Here is a 27,794-nt window from a genome sequence, read left to right as displayed (position 1 = left end):
TAGCCGTTTCTAATTTTGAACTGATATACTAGATTAGAGGAAAGACAAAGGGTCAACAGATCCACTGCCACATATTCACACGTATAATGCATCCATTGTCCAAGAATGCAGAGTGTGATTTCGCTTTAAAAAAAGGATCGTGAATCATAGATTCTCGGATTCACTGTTTGACAATCTAGCCACTAGAGCGCGCTTGACCCAAGATAACCGAGCCATTCAAGATGGTTTTATTGGCCTGAACATTTAGATTCTTTATTATCGTTCCCGATAAATGTGGTTCATCAAATAAACATTGATTATTTACTGGAAATTTATAATTTATTTAGCAACTATTAATTGTATACATAATGTTTATTTGCTTTTAAACTTTTCTGATTTTTTTTTGGAAATTGGAAAAAAAACAGTATTGTTTTAACAATAATCCAAATTCTAGAAACTTCCAAATTTGAGTGTATGTGTGTTTTCTTACAGCAAAGCCACATCGTGCTATCTGTTGAGCCCAGCGAGGGGAATCGAACTCTGATTTTAGCGTTGTAAATCCGTAGATTTACCGCTGTACTAACGGGGAACTCCAAATTTGAATCCCCATATTTAAGACAAAGAGTCTTTAAGATTCTCATGACTGGATCCACGAGTTTCCACAAAATTCGACAAAAGCATGGAAGAGATTGTTAAAAATGAGTAACCAATTTTAGATTTTCATCATTTTTATATTGAACACCCCTTGGGCCAAAGAGATATGAGGGCCTCTCAGAGTGGCTGCAATATTTTATATGAAATTGACGTGGACATGTAGTAAATCTTTCAAAATAAGTTTAGATTTCCAAAAACGTCATATTCAAGACCTGTAACGCAGAATCAAAAATAATTGGGGGCCTCAGAAATGAGTGTAAAGACTTATTTGAAAGTTGATAAAACGATGATTTAAAGGAATATGTGAACATGTTTTAGCAATTGTTGTTTCCTGTAAATTTTCTGTTAATTTATTAGCATTCACTCGGTAGCGTTTAGTAATTTTTATAAATGTACCAACAGTTTTAAACGGTAGGCAGTTTTTTTCTATTTGCATTCCCTAGTATGTAATTTATGGATTGTTTCTAAAGTTCCAATAAAAAAAACAAGCGCTTTAAACGCTATATTAATATAAATATTAATAGCTACTTATGTAATAGATAACACGTAGACACTATTTGTAAAAATATCAGTTCTCGTATAGTGAAAGAATATTTGAGCTTAGTTAACGATGTGTATATTCACAAAAGATTTTCGAAAGGATGTGCTTAGAGCCAGAATGAATTAGATTGAAATACCCGTTAATATTAAAGTTTTTGAACAATTAACCAAGCGCTTAAAGTTAAGAAAGAACTGGATTACGATGCTATTGTTAACAATATTCCTGATAGACTCATATGTGCACTGCAAGACTACACCAAACTGGACTTGCACAAACATTGTTGCAAGAGTTTCAGATCAATTATATGCGCACTTCAGCACCAGGAGGACTAGATTTTAACACTCTTGTTATTAAAGTTTTAGATCAATTAATTGCACGAACACTTCGCTTCCACAACTAGATTAAAAACTGGATAAGTCTATATTTTTTTAATGATTTACCCATTTACTTCAAGTGCACGAGGAGTGAAACCGGTCTATAAGCAGGGAATGTAAAATTGTCTGAAAAATGAACATTTAAGTTTTTACTTATTAAAGCTATAGCCTTTCACTTAGAGCACAACTTTTGGTTGCCGTTTTGCAAAACCTTCGTTGACAGAAAATAATGCTAGGAAACTCTCTTACTTTTAGAATAACTGCTTCTAATACTCAAGAGACTTAAAGGAGAGTAGAATATGAAACAGAGTGACGAGTGTTCGCGAATGACTATGTGGATAGATTAAATTACTAGACACGACAGAATTCCCCCCAGAGAAAAGCGATGAACATGGAAGATCAGAGTATTAACTAGAATGCTGCTGACAGCCTTATATAATCAACCTTGCAGATAAAACTAACTCCAATCCTCTTAACCATGCCATGTTTCTTAACTCTCATGTCTTTTAACTTTCAGCTCACTTATTACGACTGCCACGAGGCGTTTTCATAATTATTTTATTTGAACCCTTCTAAAGTTACAGAATAACGCAAATAACAGCTTCATATCAAGAGGGTGATTGACAGAAAATCTTTTATTTCTTATCTTACGTTATATAACTAGGCTCCGATAATTTTGAAAAAAAAGTTAAGTAAATAAGTTAGGATAGTCAAGCAATACTGATCCATTAGTATACCAGAGACGATTACGAAACTTAACGATGTACTAGCCTACTCTTTCATTGACATTACTGAACACAAGGGGTGACGTCGGGAGTTGTAAAATGAACGGCAGATGTTTGTTTTAATTTTTGTACAAATAATTTTTGCTGACAATGTTTGTTTGTTTGAAATTAAGCACAAAGCTACACAATGAGTTATCTGTGCTCTGCCTACCAAGGATATCGAAACCGGGTTTCTAGTGGTGGAAGTCCGCAGACATACCGCTGTGCTACTGGAGAGCCTGCTGATAATGAGATAAAAAGCTATATGACACAACACAAACTATAAGGATAGCTCCATGCTTTGAACCACAATTGTAGTGTGGCAAATCTATGAGTTATATTACTCCAATACGAAGATCGCCCCAAGCTACCATTCTAGCAACCTGTTTTCTTTGTAACTGCACAAAACATTCTGTGGGATCTTTTGCTATGTATAACAAAATATAGAACTTCAATGTTACGTTGTCATGTGCAATATTTTGTAGCACTAACACTTGATTCATCTCGTCAGTAAGTTCTCATGCTAAACATACGACAGCACCAAGACTGGTACCATCTTATAAGTACGTTGCCGTATATGATATACTATAGAAGACGTCTTTGGTCACCTTTTAAAATATTTATGTAATATATTGCACAAGTAAGATACTGTTGACTGCTTTCTAAATATATATGTAATAGACTGCAAAGTAAGACAGCGTTGGCTATTTTCTAAATACTTATATGCGCGTGTGTTACGTGCTTTAGGAATAAATTCATTTTGGCTACATTCTAAACAAGCATGAAGCATATTGTGGAAATAATACACAGCTGGTATCTTATAACCGTACTGGTAAAGTTACTCGACGTTGTTGGACTTAAAACGTAATGATATAAATGGGGGCGTGGGCTGCTTCCTTCAAATGTTTTGAACCGTAGCACACGAACCGTTCGTCTGATTAAAGGGTATCATTGCAACGTCACTTTCATTTAGCGTCAGCGAATCAAGGATCAACCGAATAAGGTAATAGAACCGAAAAGGCCGACAATTTTAACGCATTCTCCATTTACTTAACCATATAAACTTTAACCTCATGGGAGCTGGAACGAGGACAATATTCATTTGGGTTTGAATTATTTTCCAAATTTCATCGAAACTGGTTCGGCTAATCCATTACAACAAAGTATGACATTAGACACGTATATATAATTATATTTCTCTGAGTGACGTATTGCAAAGTAAAACACATTTAGCTACCTTGTTATTCTATCTGTATATTTAGATATATGCGTGCGTGACATGTTGAACCAGTGCAGCATTGTTGACCAATTTTAAATGTACATGTATATATATAACGTATCACACACGCAAAAACCTCCAGCCACATTTGGAATATATACGACGTATTGTATAAGTAACCAGATGGTGGATTTATAAATGGTACATGATTATTAATGAAAACAAAATAGAAAAGTAAATAAATTGTATAATTCACTACACGCAAAGCACTACCCTTTATTTCACACTGTTGTACATTTTATCAATGTATTTCTTTTCTCCACAATTCAAGCAAATTGTTGTACTTGTTTAGATATACTGAAATTTTACATACGTCCATACAAAAGGGTTCATACAGGGATTTGTGCAGGACAAGCCATGGTTCCAAGTGGTCCATGTTCTTTTACCATCAAGATATACATTCGCTATATTTGCTGTTTTCTGAGGATTATTGTCTTGTTGAAAGAAAAATAACTCCGGCTCAACAAGTGTGTTCTTGATGAAATTGCTTAATAGGTCATAATTTGGTGTCTTTTTCGTACCATCAGTTTTGTGCAGATTGCTAACAAAACTGACTTAGATGCAACTTTTGCTTATCCTTACTATCATATTTGACTGTAAATGTTGTCCATTGACTACGATATTGTTTCATTTCCGCCGTTGAACAAACTACTGTTCATTGTTATTCAGCATCACCATGACTGACTGTAAGTGTTGTCCATTGACTACGATATTGTTTCATATCTGCCGTTCAACAAACTGTTAATAAACGTTGCCCAAAAATAGGAACTTGGGTTCATCTGTAAAAAAGTTTGCGATCTAATGTCCATTTCATTCTTTTTGTTTGGCCAACTCTTCTTAGCGGATAAGCATCGAGTTCGAGCAGCTGGTGCTATTACATATCTCACTGTTCTCGAGGTACCACAAGGTCGTGACAAGATCTGGAGAGTTTTTGTTTTGTACTTCGACCAACACTATGTTAACAATAAAAGTTTCAAGTATGGTCTTGTTTACATATCTCACAGAAATATGGAGTCTTGTCATAATGTTTCGCTTGGGGTATACATAACATTGATTTCCAAGCTCTCATTATGCGGTATGTGAGTTCTAGAAGCCGTGACTGAATTCATACTACTACTACTAACTAAAGGGCATATTGGGACTGGATTATCTTTAATTTTATAGTTTTTGTGCCGATTAGGCACTTTAGTATTGATTGAATGCCAATGTAAACATTAACATGCAACTCTGTACACTGGTACGGTTCATTTCGAACACTTTATAAAGAAGATACTGTTCCTTAGTATTGACTTTTATACTATTTCTCTCCTCGCCATTTTCATAATTATTTATAATGCTACATATGTACATAACATATTATAAATGTAAACACATTCAGCTACCTTGTAAAAGTTTGTGTTTGTTTTTTTGTTTTGTTTTTCATTTCGCACAAAGCTACTCGAGGGCTATCTGTGCTAACCGTCCCTAATTTAGCAGTGTAAGACTAGAGGGAAGGCAGCTAGTCATCACTACCCACCGCCAACCCTTGGGCTACTCTTTTACCAACGAATAGTGGGATTGACCGTCACATTATAACGCCCCCACGGCTGAAAGGGCTAGCATGTTTGGTGTAACGGGGATTCGAACCTGCGATCCTCAGATTACGTATTATCGAACGCCTTTACCCACCTAGCCATGCCGAGCTCTATGCGTATGTATGTGTGTAATGTAAAAGAGTGTATGACGTTATTTAACGCTGTTAATAATTAAATTATTATTTCAGCCTTGGGGGCATTATAATGTGACGGTCAATCCCACTATTCGTTGGTAAAAGAGTAGCCCAAGAGTTGACTGTAGGTCGTGATGACTAGCTGCCTTCCCTCTAGTCTTACGCTGCTAAATTAGGGACGGATAGCGCAGATAGTCTTCATGTAGCTTTGCGCGATATTCAAAAACAAACCAACCAAACAAAGAACCACATTGAATTATTAGTGTTAGTGTATTTGTTTAAAATTTTGGGATATCTGCACATAATAGTCCCTACTTTTAAACTGATATAGTTGAGAGAAGGTAGCTAATCAACAGCACACACTGCCAACTCTTGAGCTATTGTAGCCTAAGCAAATAACGGGATTTAACCATCATTCAAATAGCAAACTCATGGACCCGAAATGCAGAGCAAAGTTCGGAGCAACGGGTTGCGAACAACGAACAGTTGGAATAACGGTCCGGGCATGCTAGTCACAGAGCCAAGCCCTGTTACTAATCACAGTACATGGGTGTTATAGATTGTTTTGCAAATAAACACATGCCCTTAATAATATAATTTCAGTGCTATAGCTAGATTCAGTGTTTTGTAAATAGTAACGTATTTTCATGGCTCTAGTTAGTTAGGTGTACTTATTCATCGCACTTAGGCTTTAGGAAAAGTGTTTTTGCGTATTTATTCTAAGGTCAAAGTGGTTTTTGTGACATCACGAACAAAAGAATTCTTGAAACCGGCGTGAGAAACGATTTTAAAAAGTTTCGTATAAGGTCATTTGATTTTTTCTTTTCTTTTTTGTACGTGGCAAGGAAACTTAAGTAGTTGAGAAATGAATCAAAGAAATGGAAAAATCAGCTAAAAGCTAGAAGAGATGAGGAAGTAAAGAAGAAAATATATCGTGAAAATAAAGTTGAATCCTAGGGAAAAAAGTAGATGGAGGAAGATGGCTCTGATCTTGTTTTCAAAATAAAGAAGGGAAAAAAAAGTTCTGATCAATACCATGGATAAGGTTTTATTTAACGTTAACGTCAGTCAATAGAACTTTTCCAAACTGTCGCAGAATTTTCGAAGACTTCGTCTTTGAGTTTTTGAAAAGGAAAATTTTTCTTTAACTGTCAAGCGATAGAAATAAGTTGACAGCGAGAAGACTGACAAATGTGAACTTTGTACAGGAAAACATCACATCAATCAGTTTCCTTTATTACAAGAAGGTCGTCTTAAGAAATGAAACCAGCCTGTGGAAAGACCACAGTGCAGGAGAACCGAGAACTCGAAACTCAACTATGAATAAGACAATTTGAGGCAATATACACGGAAACTAACGTTTCAGAAAGACTGATGCAATTGGGTTCGACTAATATGGAAACATCTTGTCTTGAGTTGGCATACCTAGCCAGTGTCTTTCATCTTCAACTAATCAACATTATTAAATATCGCCAGCCAACTAAACAACAACAAAGTGAAACTTTCTAACTCTCCTAAAGTTTATTGATGTGTTTATTTTTAGTTATCTCTTTGTTTCTGTGAAGTTTTGTTTTTGCTTCTTCATTTATCAACTGGTATTTATTTTCGAAGCAAGATTTAGTACAGGTTTAACTATCAACTTACACTTATGTTCTAACAAGATTTACTACGCGTTGATCTGTCTATTTACACTTATGTTCTAACAATATGTACTAAAAGTTGTTCTATCAACTTACACTTACACCCTTGTGAAAATTAATTGAAGCAAGACGGAAAATTACGGTTTTTTCATTTTTTTGCGTTTTATTTCTGGGAATCCAAAAATTACTCACAAATTAATACATGATATGACCGCCTTTATTTTTCAGAAGATCATTAATCCGCTTTGACATCGAGTCCACGAGTTGACTGTAATCTTTACTAATTTTTGGATCGCGGTACCACACCTCAATTATGGCCTCAATTAGCTTATCTTTTGTAGTACAGTCTTCTTCCCGAAGTCTTTCTTTACAAATCGCCCAAAGATTTCAATAGGATTTAAGTCTGGAGAGTTTCCCGGCCAGTCCAGCATCTTTATTCGCGTTGTAGTCATAAAATTCTTCACAAGTTTCGACGTGTGTCACGGAGCCAGATCTTGCTGTAAAATGCCAGATCCATCTGGAAATCTCTTTTTCAACTCTGGAACGACTCTTTTTGCAAAACTTTGATGTACTGTGGTCCTCGCATTACACCTTCTACGATATGTAAACTTCCGACACCATAGTAGCTGAAAAAACCTCAAAACATCTTCTTCAAGGGATGTTTTACGAACTGATTGATGTGAGATTCTTGAAGTTTCTCACCTGGAGATCTGAGAACATGCAGACTTCTTTGACTCTGTACGAAGAAATGAGTCTCGTCACTAAATAACACCTTCCTCCATTGTTCTCGCGTCCAGTTCTTGTATTTCAGACCCCATTGATACCGTTTTTTCTTCATTGAGTTGGTAAGAAGTTGTTTTTTGACTGGTATCCTTGCCCTTCTAACGCCATTTCGAATGACGTAATATTCCTCAAAATTGCGTCATATATCCAAAAAATAGATCGACCATACTGCAAAACACAGCTAATGATGCCGTCTGTGTGAGAAAATGATTATTAAAGGAAATCAGCGAGTCCAGCGAGCCTACACCGGCCGCTATGCTGAAATATTGTAAAATGACCATTTGTTTCAATTAATTTGCACAAGGGTGTATGTTCTAACAAGATGTATTAGAAGTTGTTCTATCAACTAGCATTTATGTTCTACCAAGAGATATTGTAGCTTTGAGTGTCGACTTACATCGATTTTTAAGCGAGATATACTGCAGATTAAACTGTATATTCGTACTAAGTTGGAGATGAGTGCTGTTAATTAGCTGCCTTCACTCTAGTCTATTATTTTAAAAAACAGTTGTATGAAAATAACCCTTTGTGTGACATTTTGCGATAAATTTAAAACAAGCTTTTAACGCAATTAATATAATTGAAAATGCGTTTTTGTTCTCTTATAACAAAGCCACATTGGGACATCTGCTACCTTCACCGATGGGAACTGAACTCTTAATTTTAGCATTATAAATGCAAAGACCGCTGTCCCACCTGGAGACGATATTGAAAATAGTTAAGAACAGTCATTTTCTTAGACTGTTTTATATAACCGATTTTTTGGGAAGTTAAATCACTCCAGTTTCATATCCTTAAATGACGTTTCACAATATAAGACTCCTTCTTCTTTCACACGGATTAAACGACCCCTTTAACCCCTTAGTGTGACATCTTTCATGGTTACCCCTGAACGAAAAAAGACAGATTAAATAAGAGAAGGAACGAACTAAATAGTAAGACAAAGCGTGGTTGGTACTGAAGTGGATGATTCACCCTCGTCTGTTCGTCAATCATGGTAATGAGTCAGATGATTGCATAGCACGTGCCTCTGCAGATCTACTGGTCGCTGCTGTGCTGGATGTGAGGTTTAGTTGATACGTGTTGACTAGAAAACACCAGAGAGTTTCGAAAATCATAAGCCAAATGTATGAATAAAACAACGGTAAAGTGCAGGCACAGTTGAGCAGATTCTATCTATATTGTTTTAAGTACGTTTCCGATAGCATACACTTTGTCGTTACAAATCTATCAATACATCTTTGTCCACACGATTGTAAACAACTAAATGCAATTGTTGTACATTATAACCGATTCCACAAGTATATACTAATTGAGTATTTGGCAGATTGCTGGCTAATATTATCTGTGGTTTGTTCTCCAAATTAACATTTTTGTAGGTTTTATGGACTGTTTACCAATATGTTAAAAAAATGTCTAAAACTGGTGTTAAATAATATCTTAAATTGGTGTTAAAATGTTAACGTTTAGAACAATGTTAACTTAAATATATACGAAAGTGACGTCTTTTAATAAATTTGGTTTTCCTTAAACTGATATTCTTTCAACCTCACTATAAAATACTAGTGATCTTGTGGTATATTCCATACCTGAAGCGCACCACTATGAAATGTTACACATAACCTATTATGCATATGATCCATGTTTTTCATTACATGCTTGTTCAAAATCACAGTACGCGTTGAATATACAAGACCTATACAGCTCTTTGTTAACAGAGCAATAATGAATATTGATAACGGAATAGAATTATTAACGTTAGCTCCATCTTATACGCTCGTAGGTTAAACGACGGAGCCATATCTAAGAATGAAAGAAGCCAGACTCTCCTATTCGCAGTGCAGTATGCTAACTGCTAATTCATGACTGGCCCATAGTAACAATAAGTTTACGTCACAATAATATCCTGTGATTATTTATTAGCTACTAAACTTTATTTATTTTATGTGCTGTGATTGTTGACAGCCTGACTTTATAATATAACATCCTTATGCTTTAATATATTAAACGTTTCTTCTGAAACCGACTAGGAACTATCAGTATCTTAAAAGTGGTTGTGAAGGACAGTTCTTTAACGTTGATTTGCTGTTTCTCCACGTGCTGACAGCAATGCCAAATTCTTGGTTAAATCTATTTATCTCTAAGCGGCAAAAAGCGTAACTTTGGAACTTTAAATTTCTTATGCAACATGATTAGATTCTCTGATTTCACCAGTACATTTACATATGTGTTTTCATGTGTATCTTATGCGAGCTTAACTTTCCTGTGGGGTTGCTCCTGCTGTTTAAGGCGATTACGTTTGTATTCGGTTGGATCACTGGCTTTAGCTAGATACGAGTGTCAAGGATGGGAATGCATGTATTCATATAATAGGATGAACATCACGATTGCGTTTCTATCGTGGAGTTACTTGTCTTTAGGTGGGCGGTACCGTACTGTAGTAGTAAATCATACAGTCTAACCACAGAGTTTATTACATGAAATATGTTACACAAAGTGTTTGAATATTTATAAACTTTGCTGAGAATGAAGGTTCGCAAGACACGTTCAAAATGAAATTTGAGTCATGCTTAGAAATAGTACGAATTTTTATTTACTTAACGGCCTGTTGACTTAAACACAAAAGTTACGAGAGAAAAGCGGATATTGTGTTTCATTGTACTTTCACGTTATCAACCTTATAACTGTAGATTTTCAAAACACAATATAATGCGCAGTTTTATCAGAAGGGACACGCAATTTTAGATCGGTTGAAAAGCGTCACTGGCCTCGATCAGTTTGTGTCACGAAACGTGAGAGATTAGCATAATCAACCCGTAATTTGGTGATGCCGGCGACAAGTAAACCCTGAGCAGACCCACATGTTACGCTGGTTTTAGGGCGTGGTCCGACAGCACAGCTAAGGCAACATGCAACGAAACAATAGTTGTCACTGTTTACGACAGTTGATGAATGATGCGGGGAAAAAGTCTTCCAGGGGATGTACCTGAAAATCAGACCAAAACGAACCTGCGTTGAATCGAAGAGTTGATTATTTACGTTGTTCAAGGCACGAGCTTATAACTATGCTTCTACAATCACTAAAATTTTCTCGCTGAACACAGACACACACACACAAATTTTAACTTTCTTCAACACTGCAGTAGGATAAATCTTACACAAATATTATTTGAAACGTCGCAAATGAGTGAAGAGCAAAGATCAAACCAGCCAACATTCTCAACATACATTCTTAACATTTCCTTGGAAAATTTTTGAAAGAAGAAATAAAACGTTTTTCCTGAAAAGTCTTGTCGAAAACACCGTCAGTCCTTTGCTGTTTTTTTGCAAAATAGTCTTCCGTGCGCTGGTGAAAACGTCAATACAATTCCTACGAAATAGTACCACGAAACCTTTGAAGTACATGTTACTAAACTATATCATTAATGTTTTAAACAATTCCTACTCAGCTATATCATGAAAAACTTGAATCAGTTCTAACTAAACTATATCAGAAACACTTTTAAACAGTTCTTATTAAACTATATCATGAACACTTTCAAACATTTCCTGATAAACTATATCATTAACACCTTTAAGCAATTATAACTAAGTTATGTCACGAAAACCTTGAATCAGTCCCTACTAATTTATACCAGGAACATTTTCATACATTTCCTACTAAAGTATATCATGAACACTCAAACATTTCCCACTAAACTATATCATGAACACTCAAACATTTCCTACTAAACTATATCATGAACACTTTCAAATATTTCCTAATAAACTATATCATTAATGCTTTTAAACAATTACTTCTAAGCTATATCACGAAAACCTTGAATCAGTACCTACTGAACTATATAATGAATGAACACTTTTAAACATTTCCTACTAAACTATATTATGAACACTTTCAAACATTTCCTACTAAACTATATCATGAACACTTTCAAACATTTCCTACTAAACTATATCATGAACACTTTCAAACATTTCCTACTAAACTATATCATGAACACTTTCAAACATTTTCTTCTAAACTATATCATGAGCACTTTCAAACATTTCCTACTAAACTATATCATGAACACTTTCAAACATTTTTTACTAAACTATACCATGAGCACTTTCAAACATTTCCTACTAAACTATATTACTAACATTTTCAAACAGTTTCGACTAAACTATATCAAGAATACTTTCAAATATTTCTTACTATATTATGCCATGAACAGTTCGTACTAAACTAGATCTGGCTTGTTTCTTACCTACTTATAAGTTGGGTATAAGCATTTTAACATTCTTAATTAGACTATGTAAGATATTTTTCACTAGCTGTTTTCATGACTCAATAAAGATATTTCTTGTCAAATTTGGTTCTTCCTGCGTATCTTTTGAACACCTTAATCTAAGTCTATAGGTATTGTTCGTACTTCGGTATAGTTTTGCTGTTTCATTTTATTTTTAAGCATAATTTATCCACTTTACATTGAAACATTCTGAAGCGATAGAATATAGTAAGTTCTGAAGTTCTGTATTTGTCGCTTTTTTTTCCCTCCCCAACAGCAGTACGTAGTATCACTCTACCATATAATACAGACTTCTAGATTCTAAACAATGCAACGCATTCACTTCAGTGCGAGTTTAATTTTGCACTGTGTCATTCAAAGAAATTCAAAGCCCTATATAAAATATTAATAAAGACAAATTTTACTATAGATCTATTTTGAGAATGCCTTACAAATAGTCGCCAATCCCTGTTCGTGAATGCGAACATTCTCCTTGCAGAAATAGTCCCTTTCGAGTGACACGAACGTCCAACTATTTCCCTGACATCTGTCAGCTCGCGAAAGTCGGACAAAGAATGGTAATCACTAGCATATTTCATTTGTTACCGAATCTTCTATTCAATATTCTATTTCTATGTAGGCTAGATAATAGCTTTTATTGATTATTTCAATATCAAGTTGTACACCTTAAAGGAAACGAAACTATTATTTTTTAAGGTGCTTTGATAACTGTATAAACAGTTTGGACACGAAAACGAAAAAAATGTTAAAAAACCCAAATTCAATCTGCGTATACTTTGATAATCAGTGGAAAATCCCATTATTTTCCGCGAAAACATTCAGCTAATTCCGGCAAAGATTCATCGTCACATATAGATATTTGTTCAAAGAACACTTAACTGGCAACTAATCGTGGCGAATATCTATTACTTCATATGTATATTATTACAAATGAAAAACAATGCAATGTTGTAATACCTAGTTAAACGTATAACAGAAAAGGCTGATATAGGCATTTACAAACACTTCAATTAAAAATACAAGTAACAACGTTTTGACCTGCTTTAATCACCACCAGATGACGACTCAATCACTTTTCACTTGTATTTAAAATTAATTTTATACCCACATCAGCCATCTCTGCCATAGATTTACTTCGAACGAGTTTCTCGATATCTGTTAAGGGTTCTTCTAGCCCATAAAATGTCTCAGATTATTATCAAACATACCACTGCATACATAAATAAAACAAATATTCGAAAAACAAAATTTGTTAGATTCAGTTCATCAGGAGGAGAGATACAAAGTTTTTAACAGTGAAACAGGCACATAAGGCGGCCTCTATAACTGTTGTAACCTTTCTAAACTGCATCATTACAGTTTTCTGCTTTTGTTTCTCTCTTTTGTTTTATAATGTTTATCTTAACGATTTTTTATCGTCTCTATCACCAAAGCGACACCAAATGTTAACAGTTGTGGTTTTCATAGTAAATACGCGTTGTGCTCAACTATCATAACTGCACAGTTAAAAGTAGGTATGACACTGCTTCACAAAAACACTTGTAATAGTTTAAATCACGTACTTTTTTGCTGGCCGGTAATGTAATATCCTACCTATCACTAACGAAGACATCATAATTCGACAGCTTAAACAACATAAACCAAGAGACTTAACTTCTCTCAGGCGAATATCATAATTCTTGTACCTTGTGTAAAATAAAAAAATTTAATGTAAAAAACAGGTATAAAGAAATAACTGTTTTAAAGTTAAAGAGAAACATTAGTATATATTTTATATCATATTTTCCAACTTAAATTACGTTAAGTTAATCTTAAGAATAAATGAATACAATTTGTATAGAAAAGAAACCAAAGGAACAAACATCGAACCGTGCTGATACTGCACTCGAATTCAATTTTAATGACTAAAATACGTGTTGTGAAAAGGTATTGGTGTTCAGGCCACTTTTCAAGTATCGCTGATACTGAGCAGCCAACGCTTCATGAAGTGTTATCGTTTGCTAATTTTCAGTTTTGGTTATTACTTCAATATTTGCTATAGTTTCCATATACGATATTGATATCTACTGGTAACGGCCGAAGGTTCTGGACAAATTGTCCAGTTCACGTTGCTGTCAAACAACTGCTCTATGCCCCCACACTCTAATGGTCCCAATTCAACCACTTTGTGTAATGAATGTTCTCTGTACAACATGGTCATTAGTCCTCGCATGACCAGGTGATTTGGACGCTCTCTTCGTAATGTGAGGGTCGCGGGTCCGTGGGGACGTTATAATGTGATAGCCAATCCCACTATTCGTTGGTAAAGTGTACCCCAACAGTTGGCTGTGGATGGTGATGACTAGTTGTCTTTCCCTTAGTCTTACGTTGCTAAATTATGGATGGCTAGCGCAGATAGTCCTCGCAGCTTTGCGCGAAATTCAAAAGGCAAACAAACAAACAACATGGTTATTAAAAATAGCTAGTCCACTACCCATGGAATCAAAAGGGTTTTCAGGACAGAAACTGAATTGCTTATTAGTGACCAAGCGGCAATAAAAGCTCTTCCAGACCCGCAGTTGACCGCATAATCAATTGAACATTTTCGAGATGATAACAAACTGGTAGAAACATCATCGGGTGTCTGTGCTCTTCACATATGAGTCAAGGTGGTTCTATGCCTTTATCGGGCGGAAACTCGTTGGACATTACTGTTTTGGTCAAAGCCCAGTTGGGTAAAGGGAGGTATGTAAATGAATAAACATGTAGATTGTATTGATTTACCAGGGGTAAGGGTGGTTTTACTGCTTGATAATATCTTAATTATTCAGAATAATTTGTTTTAGTCACAATCAGATCAACTTTAATCTTGACTCGATAAAACGTCCATTGTCATACTTCTAAGATAATGATGGAACACTTCATATAATAAACCACAATAGTCATGGATTGGTCAAGAGAAAATGTTAATCTATATCCTGTAGAAAATACTTTTCGAGTCTCGTTTGCGTACGTTGATGCGACTTGAAAGAATATGAGACAATGCACTGATTATGGAATGGATAAAAAGTATATTCAATACATATAGAGGCCGTATTAGTGAACATGTGTTCATTCATGGCTCGTCTTTTTCTCTCTTTATTTGACTCGTTCAAATATGTTAATTCGTTCGCACAGTTCTAACAGTATAAATGTGAAAATCCATGGTTTGTAATTTCAGATATATTATAAATGAAACTGATATATCAACTGTGTGTGCTTGTGGTTTCTTTTTTAAGCGTAATTTAGGTCAACAAGATATATCATTATTAGAGTTGAACGTTAAAAGCGAACACACACCGTCCACATTAATATTATGGTGTCTTTTACTTATTTGGTCAAAGTAAAGGTCTGTATGTGTTCGTTTTTAATACTTAATGAAAAGAAAGACTATTTTTTTCAAGATGGGCTAAATTCAGATTTTTTTCCCACTGAATAGTTTCTACTTTAATTAGTAAATACCTTGTTTACTTGTAGCTTTCCATCTTCGGAAAGTATTTTATTTAAAAAACCCTTGTAAGTGTTCTGACTCGAAAAACCAAGGTCCAACACGCACATCACATATAACATTGCTGTGTACAGTAGCATATGGACAAAGTTACTCAACACGTGTCACTTCATGAATAAGCTATATTTTTGATAAATACCAAATATAATTATAGATCTTTGTTCGTATGTTTTTCTCTCGGGAGGATCTCGTACGATGTACTTTTTTTAGTTCCACTGAGGCTTATACCATCTGCACGCTAACAAACTGTGCGTTTGCATGGCAATGTATACAACACGTATACGTAGACATTCACATGACATTGTCTATGAAAAGAATGTCCAAAATATTCAAATAATAAGTACCTATAAAGCCACTGAAACAGCACTTTAAGTACCTATAAAGCCACTGAAACAGCACTTTAAGTACCTATAAAGCCACTGAAACAGCACTTTAAGTACCTATAAAGCCACTGAAACAGCACTTTAAGTACCTATAAAGCCACTGAAACAGCACTTTCCTGTGAAAAACACAGTAAAACAATCAAATGACAGCTTTCTTACCACATCCATGAAATCCTTTCAAATAACATTACCTATAAAATAACATGTATAACAAACAAATGGTAGTGTTAAACATCCATATAAATCATCCAGAGAATATTAACTATAAAACTAACACGTAAATGAAACAAATAGTAGTGTGTGTAAAACATCCATGTAAATAATTCAGAGAACACTAACTATAAGAATATACATATATAAGACAAACAATATATTACTAAAAGTAAAACTCACGTAAATAATTCAGAGAACACTAACTATAAGAGTATACATATATGAGACAAACAATATATTACTAAAAGTAAAACTCACGTAAATAATTCAGAAAACACTATCTGTGACTTATTTAAATAGATTATACAAAAAAACTACTAAACGTACATATAAAGCAAACGCGTAATATGAATCGGGAAAACGTACATGTTGAATCACTCAAGCAGCAGCTTTCCATAAAGTGTACATGTAAAAGCAAACAATTAACAGTGATCATAACACATCGAAAACCATTCAAATAACACTACCACAAAACGCACATGTAAACCATTTCTAATTTATCGAAATTGCAAGAAAAGAATTATTGCTACTCATGTAATCAATAATATAATAACCGTTATATGGTAGGTAAATGGAAGGATTGATTGATGGATGGACTGATGGAAAAATAGACAAATAGATGATTTACACAGTGGTTTGTTATGACTGAGAGAGTTTTTTGTTGTTGTTTGTCAAAAGAAAAATGGAATAGAAAATTAAGTACGTTACACTAAAACGATTTTATATATGCAAATCAATGAGTCGTGTAACAAAAACAACTGATACAATGTCTTAGTGGAACAAGTGTATCAAAACTATATTTTCTCATTATTTGAACTTGTAGTTAGTATGACAGAACCGAACACTGATCGCTTTGGGAAGTGTGTGTAACAGCACTTTATAACGCAAATACATTAAGTTCTTAAATATGTGTTTAGATCATAGATTTAGAATTTTCAAAACACTGAAACTCATAGCGCCATGGATCAACTAGAGGAGCTAGGACTATCTTGAAAGAGAGCTTCAGTAAGTCGCAACCAAGTAGTTGTAAGCCAAGTGTGATTTCTTAACTAGTGAGAATCCGTGAACATCAAGATCACATTCTCCAGGTAATAATATACAGCATGATTATGAAGGATCTCTGTCTGAAAAGAGACACGATATTTTTCTACGACATATCGAATTTAACCGTTACATTCCTAAAACTGGTAAAAAAGACGTATGCATGTTATTCCAAACAAAGACAAATCGTCTATGAATTTCTGTATGACCGGATGCTGATAAGGGCACTAAGAAAAAGGAGAAACCATTGTACTAGTACACCAGATGACCAATGAAAATCATTCAGAGAGCAGTGGTGAGCTTTTTGACAAGATAGCCTTACGACGGAGCCTTTCGCAATAGAAACTATTCTGCAGAACGTGGCGACATGTACTGTAACAACAAGCTGAGAGTCTGTAAATAACATTAAAATAACGTACCTGATGTCTGTACATTGAGTAAACTCAGTGCTATTTGAATAAACCTGAAAGCAAAGTTTGAATAAAATCCAATCCGATAAAATAGACACTTGCAAATAATGTTTAAATATAGCTTATTTCTGCCAGGTAAAAATGAGGAAACCCTACTTATTCATGCTAGATAGATATAGAATTTTTTTAAATATAACGTATTTCTGTTAAGTAAACATGAATACATTATTTAGATATATCTTAATTATATTAGGCCAGCCGTGGGGGTGTATAATGTGACGGTCAATCCCATTATTCGTTGGTAAAGAGTAGCCCAAGAGTTGGCGGTGGGTGGTGATGACTAGCTGCCTTCCCTCTAGTCTTACACTGCTAAATTAGGGACGGCTAGCACAGATAGCCCTCGAGTAGCTTTGTGCGAAATTTCCAAACAAAATAATTATATTAGGTAAATGTTTATGCGTTTTCTTATAGCAAAGTCACATCAAGCTATCTGCTGAGCTCACCGAGGGGAAGCGAGTCCCTGATTTTAGCGTTGTAAATCCGTATACATACCACTGTATTGGCGAAGGGCTTTAGTTAAATATAAGGACATTGTTTTAATAAACAAAATTTCAGGCAGGTAAACATAAAGGCACTGTATGAATACAGTACGGTTCCGCTTCATAAAATCTACGAAAGTGTTGAAGTACAGTGCAAAATGCTTGTAAGATAACACGAAAGAAGGACAGTGTTAAACATAACGCAGTATTACTAGGTGGAAATGAAAAAAAGTTTTCAAATACAACAAAACCTTTAATAAAAACATTATAGTAATGTTTGGATACAGTGCAGATGTACTAGGTAGAAATAGGGGGAAAGTGTTCAAATACAGAGAAATTATACAAATGAGGCAAGAATACAGAGAGTGTTTGAGCATAGCGTAGTCCCGCTAGGTGTACATGACAAGAGTGCTTAAATAGAAGGCAGCCACACTAGATATTCATGATAACAATGCTTAAACAGAAAATGAATCCCCACAAGGTATTCATGATAACAGAGTTAAAACGTAAGTTAGACCCGAAAATTGTTTTTTTAAATATTCTCCGGCTATCCACACTAAACGTGGCTTTTGTTAAGATATGTTAGCAATGATCGGTGTTTTTCTATTTATCGTTGCAGAGATAAATAGTACACATGTTCATTTATTTTTGTCTTTACAAAACATACACGTACGTTAATTATTTTGATTTTGTTCGATCTTCTCTGTACTCGATGCCAACTAAACGAAAGAGCTCAGTTATAGGTGCTTGCGTGCTGTTAGGTAAGTCGTGACTGGTATGAAATTAAATGTGTTTATCATAAAATAAACTAAACGTCTCCATGCATGGACGAATTAAACAATAAATGATCCATGTGATGCAACAATAAGACGAATTACCAGTCCGTTCAATCGACACAGTAACTTTATATATCGTTTATACTTATAACTGTCTCTACTTTTTAGTTAAATTGCTCAAGGTTTGTTAGTCAACAAACAACCCTGTTAAAAACAACTATCACCATTCTATCTAGTTTTCTTTTAAGAAAAAGTTTTTATTTATATGTTATTAAAGAAAAAAGATGTTTTTTTTTTTCCAGCCTTAAAGACATCTCTTACGTTGTATGGCCTGAAGAGTATCACTGGTCATTCCTGATTTGGAACTGATCGGACGGAACACAGTCCGTCAACATTCATCACTGACACAGCTTTTCGTAACCATCTGGCGGCATTCCCTGTTACAGCTATAACGCCGTCAGCCAATGCTCAAAGTAAAAACAGTATTCAGTGGTGAATTGCAACTTGGACTTTAAAACTTCCTATCTGTTGTCTGGAAGATTGACTAACAACATTGGTACACTCGGGTCTTCAAACTTTTGTATATTTATTTGTACAGCAGACAACTTGCTATTCTTCCTTACCGCCAATGGCACAGCGGTAAGTTCGAAGGGTTTGTAACGCTAAAAAACAAACAAAAAAAAGTTTGTATACAGCACACATAGCCCATTGTGTAGCTTTAGGCTTAACAACAAACAAATAAACTTTACCGAAATAGAACAGCTTTAATAATGACGAACCCCTGTACTAGGTACATTCATCCTCTGTGGGTTTTCTACCCAAATAAATATATTGTAACTATCGTATTTAAGTGAAAGCTTTTCTATTTACATTTAAAGGTGAAACGAGTAACCAGAGTTGAGTTTATAAGGGATTAATTAGGCTTCAACTAATCTAGATCAATAAATAATGTTTTCTACCCTTCATCAACGACGATAGGTTTAGTGGAAAAAAGTACTTATAAAATAATGTTTGTTTGTTTGTTTTTTTGGAATTTCGCACAAAGCTACTCGAGGGCTATCTGTGCTAACCGTCCCTAATTTAGCAGTGTAAGACTAGAGGGAAGGCAGCTAGTCATCACCACCCACCGCCAACTCTTGGGCTACTCTTTTACCAACGAATAGTGGGATTGACCGTCACATTATAACGCCCCCACGGCTGAAAGGGCGAGCATGTTTGGCGCGACCGGGATGCGAACCCGCGACCCTCAGATTACGAGTCGCACGCCTTAACACGCTTGGCCATGCCGGGCCCTTATAAAATAATACTATACTACAACTTTTAAAGAAGATAGCAAGTGCATGGTGGTTTCAGTAAACTTATCGAACTTGCTACTCGTGCTTATATTTCTCTATTATTAAAATTTATTCCGAAAAGGAAGTCTTTTCAGAACGTGAGTGTGTTGTCAGCTAAGTAATGTTATCTGATTACACACTTTATTAAACTCAGGAGTATTCAAAACTATTTAATGTAATCCAGTTGCTCTCATGTCACTTTGCGCGGAATGTACTCAGTTTCACAACTAGATAATTTGATCCTGCTCATGTTGGGTTACATGAAAAAGAAAGTATTTATTTAATGAACAAATATCCAGTTTCACAACTAGATAATTTCTTCTGTTGTACTACTTAAAAAAATAAAAGCTGTTACAAAAGGTGGAGAATCTTCATGTTCCCAATAAAGTAGCCTGACCCAGCTCTTGTTGGGTCACACAAAAAAGGTGATCCTCACTAAACATCCGCGTATTGGAGTCTAAAATTGAGTAATCTCTAGTCAAGAGTTTGTAATGAGAACAATGTCCACCCGTACATCTATATGTAAGGTTCTTATATAGGGAATATAGTGCCGGAACATTCTCTACATCAAAGTAAACTGGATTCAGTCTTCCCTTCAGTTAAATCTGTTCAATAAGACATAATCAAATAACTATCACCCTTCTACACTCTGTTTCATGATGCGTTTCTAGATTAAAGAGCCATGTCCTCACTTACTTACTTATTAATACATTTATTATTAACGTTCCATACAATGAGATAAAGAGACTTGTGGGCACTTCCAAGCTGAGAATGAATCAGTGTTTTAAAGGCCTGACTGAGCTAATGAAACTATTTGTTGCCAAGACAGTGTACAGGGATAGCGAAACCGTGTAGTGCCATGTAAATATATAAATTCTACTTGTTATTTATAACACCCATTTGAAAAAATTTCGACAATTTTTGAAACGAGTTCACCATTATTTTGAATTTGTTTCAAATAACTGACCATAAAGTCGGTTTTTTATTAAATATTTTTCATAAAATGAGGCTATATTCTTATTACATTGCATTAATTCAAGTGACATAATTAAAATAAAACAAAGCATTGGTGTATCAGTCTATACATAATATTGAAATGTCTGCTATGCTCTATATCTCCTGAAAGGTTAACCGTAGAAAAAAAATTTATATATAGAAATGCCTCAAGAGTACATTACAAGAAAAATATTTATTTGTTGCAACTCATAAAATATCATTTTGATATCAATATCGATCCATCAGTCTCCTTATGTGTTGAAGAGCCAATCCAGGAAAAAAACAACTTATTAGGAACAAAAATGTTTCTTTTCATGAAGAATTTCACGGAGGAAAAAAAAACGACATTTGTTCCGTCGACTGATTGAAATCAATATTTCGAAGGTACGATTATGCACGGAAAAAATACATAAAAAGAGGAACGTGTTTGATTATGCATCTGTTGTTTGGTTTATATTAATCTTTTTATTTGTTTATGTTGGTATATTATATACATGTATGATGTTATTTTACCTTGTATAGTAAATTAATTTGGATTGAGTAAATATCCTTCATTTTTTTTAGAGAAATGAAAATTGTCAAAATGATCTTTTCTTGCACTCAGAAAACTGACAAGGAACTGTGGCATCCAGAGGAAAAAGTCCAACAGCTATTTAGCGAACCTATTTATCTAAATCCAAACATTTTTACCAACAAAGAACTGTATTCAATCTCCTTTGCTTACAAGTAGTGCAATGTTTCTAATTGAAATAGCACATGCAATGACAAAATGCAGTTGGAAACAGCCCCAAGGCAATCATATTGAATACACGCTCTAATTCCAGGGATTAAGTTGATTACATATTTATTCATCACTATTTTTAGGAAAATTGTCATTAAACTGTTTCAATGAACATCTGTTAGTCTTTTCTTGTTGTTTTAGTTGTACTGTTTTTCATGAGAGTCACTTATATTGAGATCTGTTTTTAAATACTCCTTGAATTTAAAACTACCGGAACTGGTGTTTTATTGAATAACTATTGAAAACTACTGTGTTTTTTTCTAGTTTTTTCAGACGCACACTGACGACGAAAAGCTAACATTGAACAAACTCTGTGAAGAGCGTTCATTATTATGTGTCTGTGTTTGTTATGTAAGGACACTTAATTTAGCTGCAAGTTTTAAATATTTATTTCTCTTTGTTGCACTTCGTTTTGCCAAAAACGAAAAAATACATTGAAGAGAACAAATTTGCAAACGAGAATGAACATTTCCATTATTGTAATGATTCACAATTTCGTCCAATAAAACTTGAACTAACAAGCTTTACAACGTTAAAGCAATATAATATCATCTTTTATTTCAAAGCACTACAATCAACACGCATGTTATTTTAAATTAGTATTATAAGAAGCCGTGCTTTATTGATGTGGTGCCATCAGAAAATGTGGTTCAAAACGGTAACATAAAGTTTGTTTACTGAGGATACTCGCGTAAAGCAACACAAGTGAACTCTCTGAATTAATAGATCCTACTTTTAAACTGATAGACTGGTGGAAATACAACTAGCCAACAACACCCACAGCCTTGAAGTGCGAGCGAGATTTTGTGGCAATGAGACACGAACCCTAAACCATTAGATTTACATTTACAGTACTGTTAGAATTGTGTTGTTTTTTAAAACAGTGTTATGTAAAAATATGCTATTTCAGAATAGTTTTAGAATTACTGAATTAAAGCGCTGCCGTCAATACTGGTTCAACACAGTAGTATCAGGACATACGTTGTTTTTAAAGCAGTTTTATCATAAAATGAGTTTCTGCTTTGTCTTAAGCAGTACTTATCATGATAAAAATTGGCTTAAAGCCATACCAATATAAACATATGTCTCTACAGAATTTATATATATATATATATTTGATATCCAATGCAGCATTATTAAACGATGCGAGCAGAAAATGGTATCTTACATCTATACACTGTCTGAGGTTAACTTAACAACAACGCCATAAAGTTCCATATGTTAGTGATTCTTCGTCTTTGCTCTAAAGTTCTAATAAAAGCGACACGCTTATCAAACTTGTGTGGAAAGTAGCCGTTAAAACGCGTTTCTTCAAGAGATAAAAGTTCCTTGATTATTATGGCTCAGAAAACAGAATATTTACTCATATCTTCTCAAGGTTTATGGTGCTTCAAAACGTCCTCTTACGAAGCCTTCTTCCCCCACCTCCTCTTGGGTTATATGCTATAATTAAATTTCTATAGCGATACACCCTTCAAAATGACGCGTGTTACACATTCCCAGTAACTGCCGGCTCATGCTTCGTGTTGGTGTCTATAAACTTTTATTTGAGTGATTCCGAAATACACGACCTTAGAAATAGAATTTTCTGATTTGTTCCATTAAAATGATGGTCGAGATGCCAAACTTGACGCAGAGCGCTGCAATCACCAAAGCACAGTTAGTAAATATTTAAACTTTTAAGGAGACAATATTGCTTAGGTTCTACTCTGTCACACATTTTAAAGATGAAATGTTAGTTCCTACTACTCGTCTACCTGAGAAGAGTTACTTTCCGTTTATTTATTTGTTTATCTGTTATTTCTTTAAGAATGTAATTACAGCACGAACAATATTAAAAACAAAATTAGCCATATTTCTGCAGGATATCTCAAGGTGTTCTGTTTCAACAGTAAACAAAACCAAAATTAAAAGTAGCAAATATTTTTATATTTTGCTTTTAAGGTTCATATGTCATATGTTGTAGCTTACAGAATATAAAATTCTTCTTATGATTCATGGCATACGTACATTTAATTAATGCCATGACAGTAGTTAAGCGACTATTATGTGACTTTATTTTAGCGTCTACTGACTGAATGACTGGCAGACAATCTACTTCTGTATAGTGGTGCGAGAGATTAAAAGACGTGAACCCTCCTGAAGGTGTTGAGTCCTTTTTTGAGGAAATAAACAGAAATAGTTTTAATCGATTGCTACTAGATAGCGTTGTAAGAATGTAGTTTACAATTCAGTGTTTCTACTATATTTCTTTGTTCGAAACCGTTTTGGTTGGATGTGAGTAACACCACTAGCGAACCGTATCACGTAATACAATGTTGTTGTTTTTTCAAACTTTGTTACTTGCGTTCCACCTGAATGTGTTTTTCATTTCTTTTCTTTACAGACACTTCCTTTCCCTAATTAGGTAACTATTTTACGGACCACCTGAAAGAAGCCCGCAGACTCTGAATCACAGATTGACTAACGCTGACGTAATTTAGTGTAACAATGTAAATTTCTAAAACAACTAACATCTATAATAATTATAGCTCGACGGTCTCCGAAAAACTGGTAGTCTAAAATAATTAGTTCTCTCACTGAACACCGTTGAAGTTATGTTGTTGGTAGAATTAATTATTTGCCATATGTGCGTGTTTGCGTCTGTATCTCATAACGTAAAACTGTATACTCTGTCCAGTTTGCACATATATACCTGACGTTACTATTTTGAAATATCATAAAACAGTTTAATTATTTAAAAATACGTATGATGATGAGGGTGTCGGTGAATTATTAAAAAATAAAATTATACTTGGACTACTAATAATAGATAAATGTTTGGCTTATTGTTCCACGAGAAATACATCACTATGTGGTATCTAACAATTAAAGTGAGTACATCACTCTAATTGGACAAGAAATACATCACTATGTGGTATCTAACAACAGAAGCTAGTACGTCATTCTAGTTAGACAAGAAATATATCACTATGTGGTATCTTATAGCAGAAGTTAATACGTCACCTCAATAAGATGAGAACTGTATTATTTTGTTGTATTTAACAGCAAAAGCAAACACTTTGCCGAAGTTGGCCGATAACTACATTACTATATAGTATCAGATGAGAAGTATAACATTACTCTAGTTAGATATAACTACATTATTAAGTAATCTCACAAGTGTAACGTAACTCTAGAGATATAATTACATTACTATATAGTATCAGATGAGAAGTATAACATTACTCTAGTTAGATATAACTACATTATTAAGTAATCTCACAAGTGTAACGTAACTCTAGAGATATAATTACGTTACTATATAGTATCAGATGAGAAGTATAACATTACTCTAGTTAGATATAACTACATTATTAAGTAGTCTCACAAATGTAACATCACTCTAGAAATATAATTACGTTACTATATAGTATCAGATGAGAAGTATAACATTACTCTAGTTAGATATAACTACATTATTAAGTAATCTCACAAATGTAACGTAACTCTAGAGATATAATTACATTACTATATAGTATCAGATGAGAAGTATAACATTACTCTAGTTAGATATAACTACATTATTAAGTAATCTCACAAGTGTAACGTAACTCTAGAGATATAATTACATTACTATATAGTATCAGATGAGAAGTATAACATTACTCTAGTTAGATATAACTACATTATTAAGTAATCTCACAAGTGTAACGTAACTCTAGAGATATAATTACGTTACTATATAGTATCAGATGAGAAGTATAACATTACTCTAGTTAGATATAACTACATTATTAAGTAATCTCACAAGTGTAACGTAACTCTAGAGATATAATTACGTTACTATATAGTATCAGATGAGAAGTATAACATTACTCTAGTTAGATATAACTACATTATTAAGTAGTCTCACAAATGTAACATCACTCTAGAAATATAATTACGTTACTATATAGTATCAGATGAGAAGTATAACATTACTCTAGTTAGATATAACTACATTATTAAGTAATCTCACAAGTGTAACGTCACTCTAGAGATATAATTACATTACTATATAGTATCAGATGAGAAGTATAACATTACTCTAGTTAGATATAACTACATTATTAAGTAATCTCACAAGTGTAACGTCACTTTAGAGATATAATTACATTACTATATAGTATCAGATGAGAAGTATAACATTACTCTAGTTAGATATAACTACATTATTAAGTAATCTCACAAGTGTAACGTAACTCTAGAGATATAATTACATTACTATATAGTATCAGATGAGAAGTATAACATTACTCTAGTTAGATATAACTACATTATTAAGTAATCTCACAAGTGTAACGTAACTCTAGAGATATAATTACGTTACTATATAGTATCAGATGAGAAGTATAACATTACTCTAGTTAGATATAACTACATTATTAAGTAATCTCACAAGTGTAACGTAACTCTAGAGATATAATTACGTTACTATATAGTATCAGATGAGAAGTATAACATTACTCTAGTTAGATATAACTACATTATTAAGTAGTCTCACAAGTGTAACATCACTCTAGAGATATAATTACATTACTATATAGTATCAGATGAGAAGTATAACATTACTCTAGTTAGATATAACTACATTATTAAGTAGTCTCACAAATGTAACGTAACTCTAGAGATATAATTACATTACTATATAGTATCAGATGAGAAGTATAACATTACTCTAGTTAGATATAACTACATTATTAAGTAATCTCACAAGTGTAACATCACTCTAGAGATATAATTACGTTACTATATAGTATCAGATGAGAAGTATAACATTACTCTAGTTAGATATAACTACATTATTAAGTAATCTCACAAGTGTAACATCACTCTAGAGATATAATTACGTTACTATATAGTATCAGATGAGAAGTATAACATTACTCTAGTTAGATATAACTACATTATTAAGTAATCTCACAAATGTAACATCACTCTAGAGATATAATTACGTTACTATATAGTATCAGATGAGAAGTATAACATTACTCTAGTTAGATATAACTACATTATTAAGTAGTCTCACAAATGTAACGTAACTCTAGAGATATAACTACATTACTATATAGTATCAGATGAGAAGTATAACATTACTCTAGTCAGATATAACTACATTATTAAGTAATCTCACAAGTGTAACATCACTCTAGAGATATAATTACATTACTATATAGTATCAGATGAGAAGTATAACATTACTCTAGTTAGATATAACTACATTATTAAGTAATCTCACAAATGTAACATCACTCTAGAGATATAATTACGTTACTATATAGTATCAGATGAGAAGTATAACATTACTCTAGTTAGATATAACTACATTATTAAGTAGTCTCACAAGTGTAACGTCACTCTAGAGATATAACTACATTACTATATAGTATCAGATGAGAAGTATAACATTACTCTAGTTAGATATAACTACATTATTAAGTAATCTCACAAGTGTAACATCACTCTAGAGATATAATTACGTTACTATATAGTATCAGATGAGAAGTATAACATTACTCTAGTTAGATATAACTACATTATTAAGTAATCTCACAAATGTAACATCACTCTAGAGATATAATTACGTTACTATATAGTATCAGATGAGAAGTATAACATTACTCTAGTTAGATATAACTACATTATTAAGTAGTCTCACAAGTGTAACGTAACTCTAGAGATATAATTACGTGACTATATAGTCTCAAATGAGAAGTTTAATGTCACCCTCGTTAGATATAACTACGTCTCTCTATA

General features: G+C 33.7%; 1 protein-coding gene and 1 long non-coding RNA gene across 4 annotated transcripts in view; one reads left to right on the top strand and one right to left on the bottom strand.

Annotated features, from left to right (window-relative positions):
- LOC143255825 (uncharacterized) overlaps nt 1-22,110 on the top strand; it is a 35,635-nt gene extending 13,525 nt beyond the window's left edge. Inside the window, exon 3 of the long non-coding RNA XR_013030889.1 lies at nt 21,800-22,110. This is a non-coding gene — a long non-coding RNA (uncharacterized LOC143255825). The remainder of the gene's footprint in view (nt 1-21,799) is intronic.
- The window catches only part of LOC143226768 (uncharacterized), a 248,974-nt gene that overhangs the window by 91,757 nt on the left and 129,423 nt on the right, over nt 1-27,794 (bottom strand). The gene's annotated exons all lie outside the window — the stretch shown is intronic.

The sequence above is a fragment of the Tachypleus tridentatus genome, chromosome 1 (assembly GCF_004210375.1).
Source record: "Tachypleus tridentatus isolate NWPU-2018 chromosome 1, ASM421037v1, whole genome shotgun sequence".
NCBI classification, from domain to species: domain Eukaryota; kingdom Metazoa; phylum Arthropoda; class Merostomata; order Xiphosura; family Limulidae; genus Tachypleus; species Tachypleus tridentatus.
This window is presented reverse-complemented; position numbering and strand designations above follow the sequence as displayed.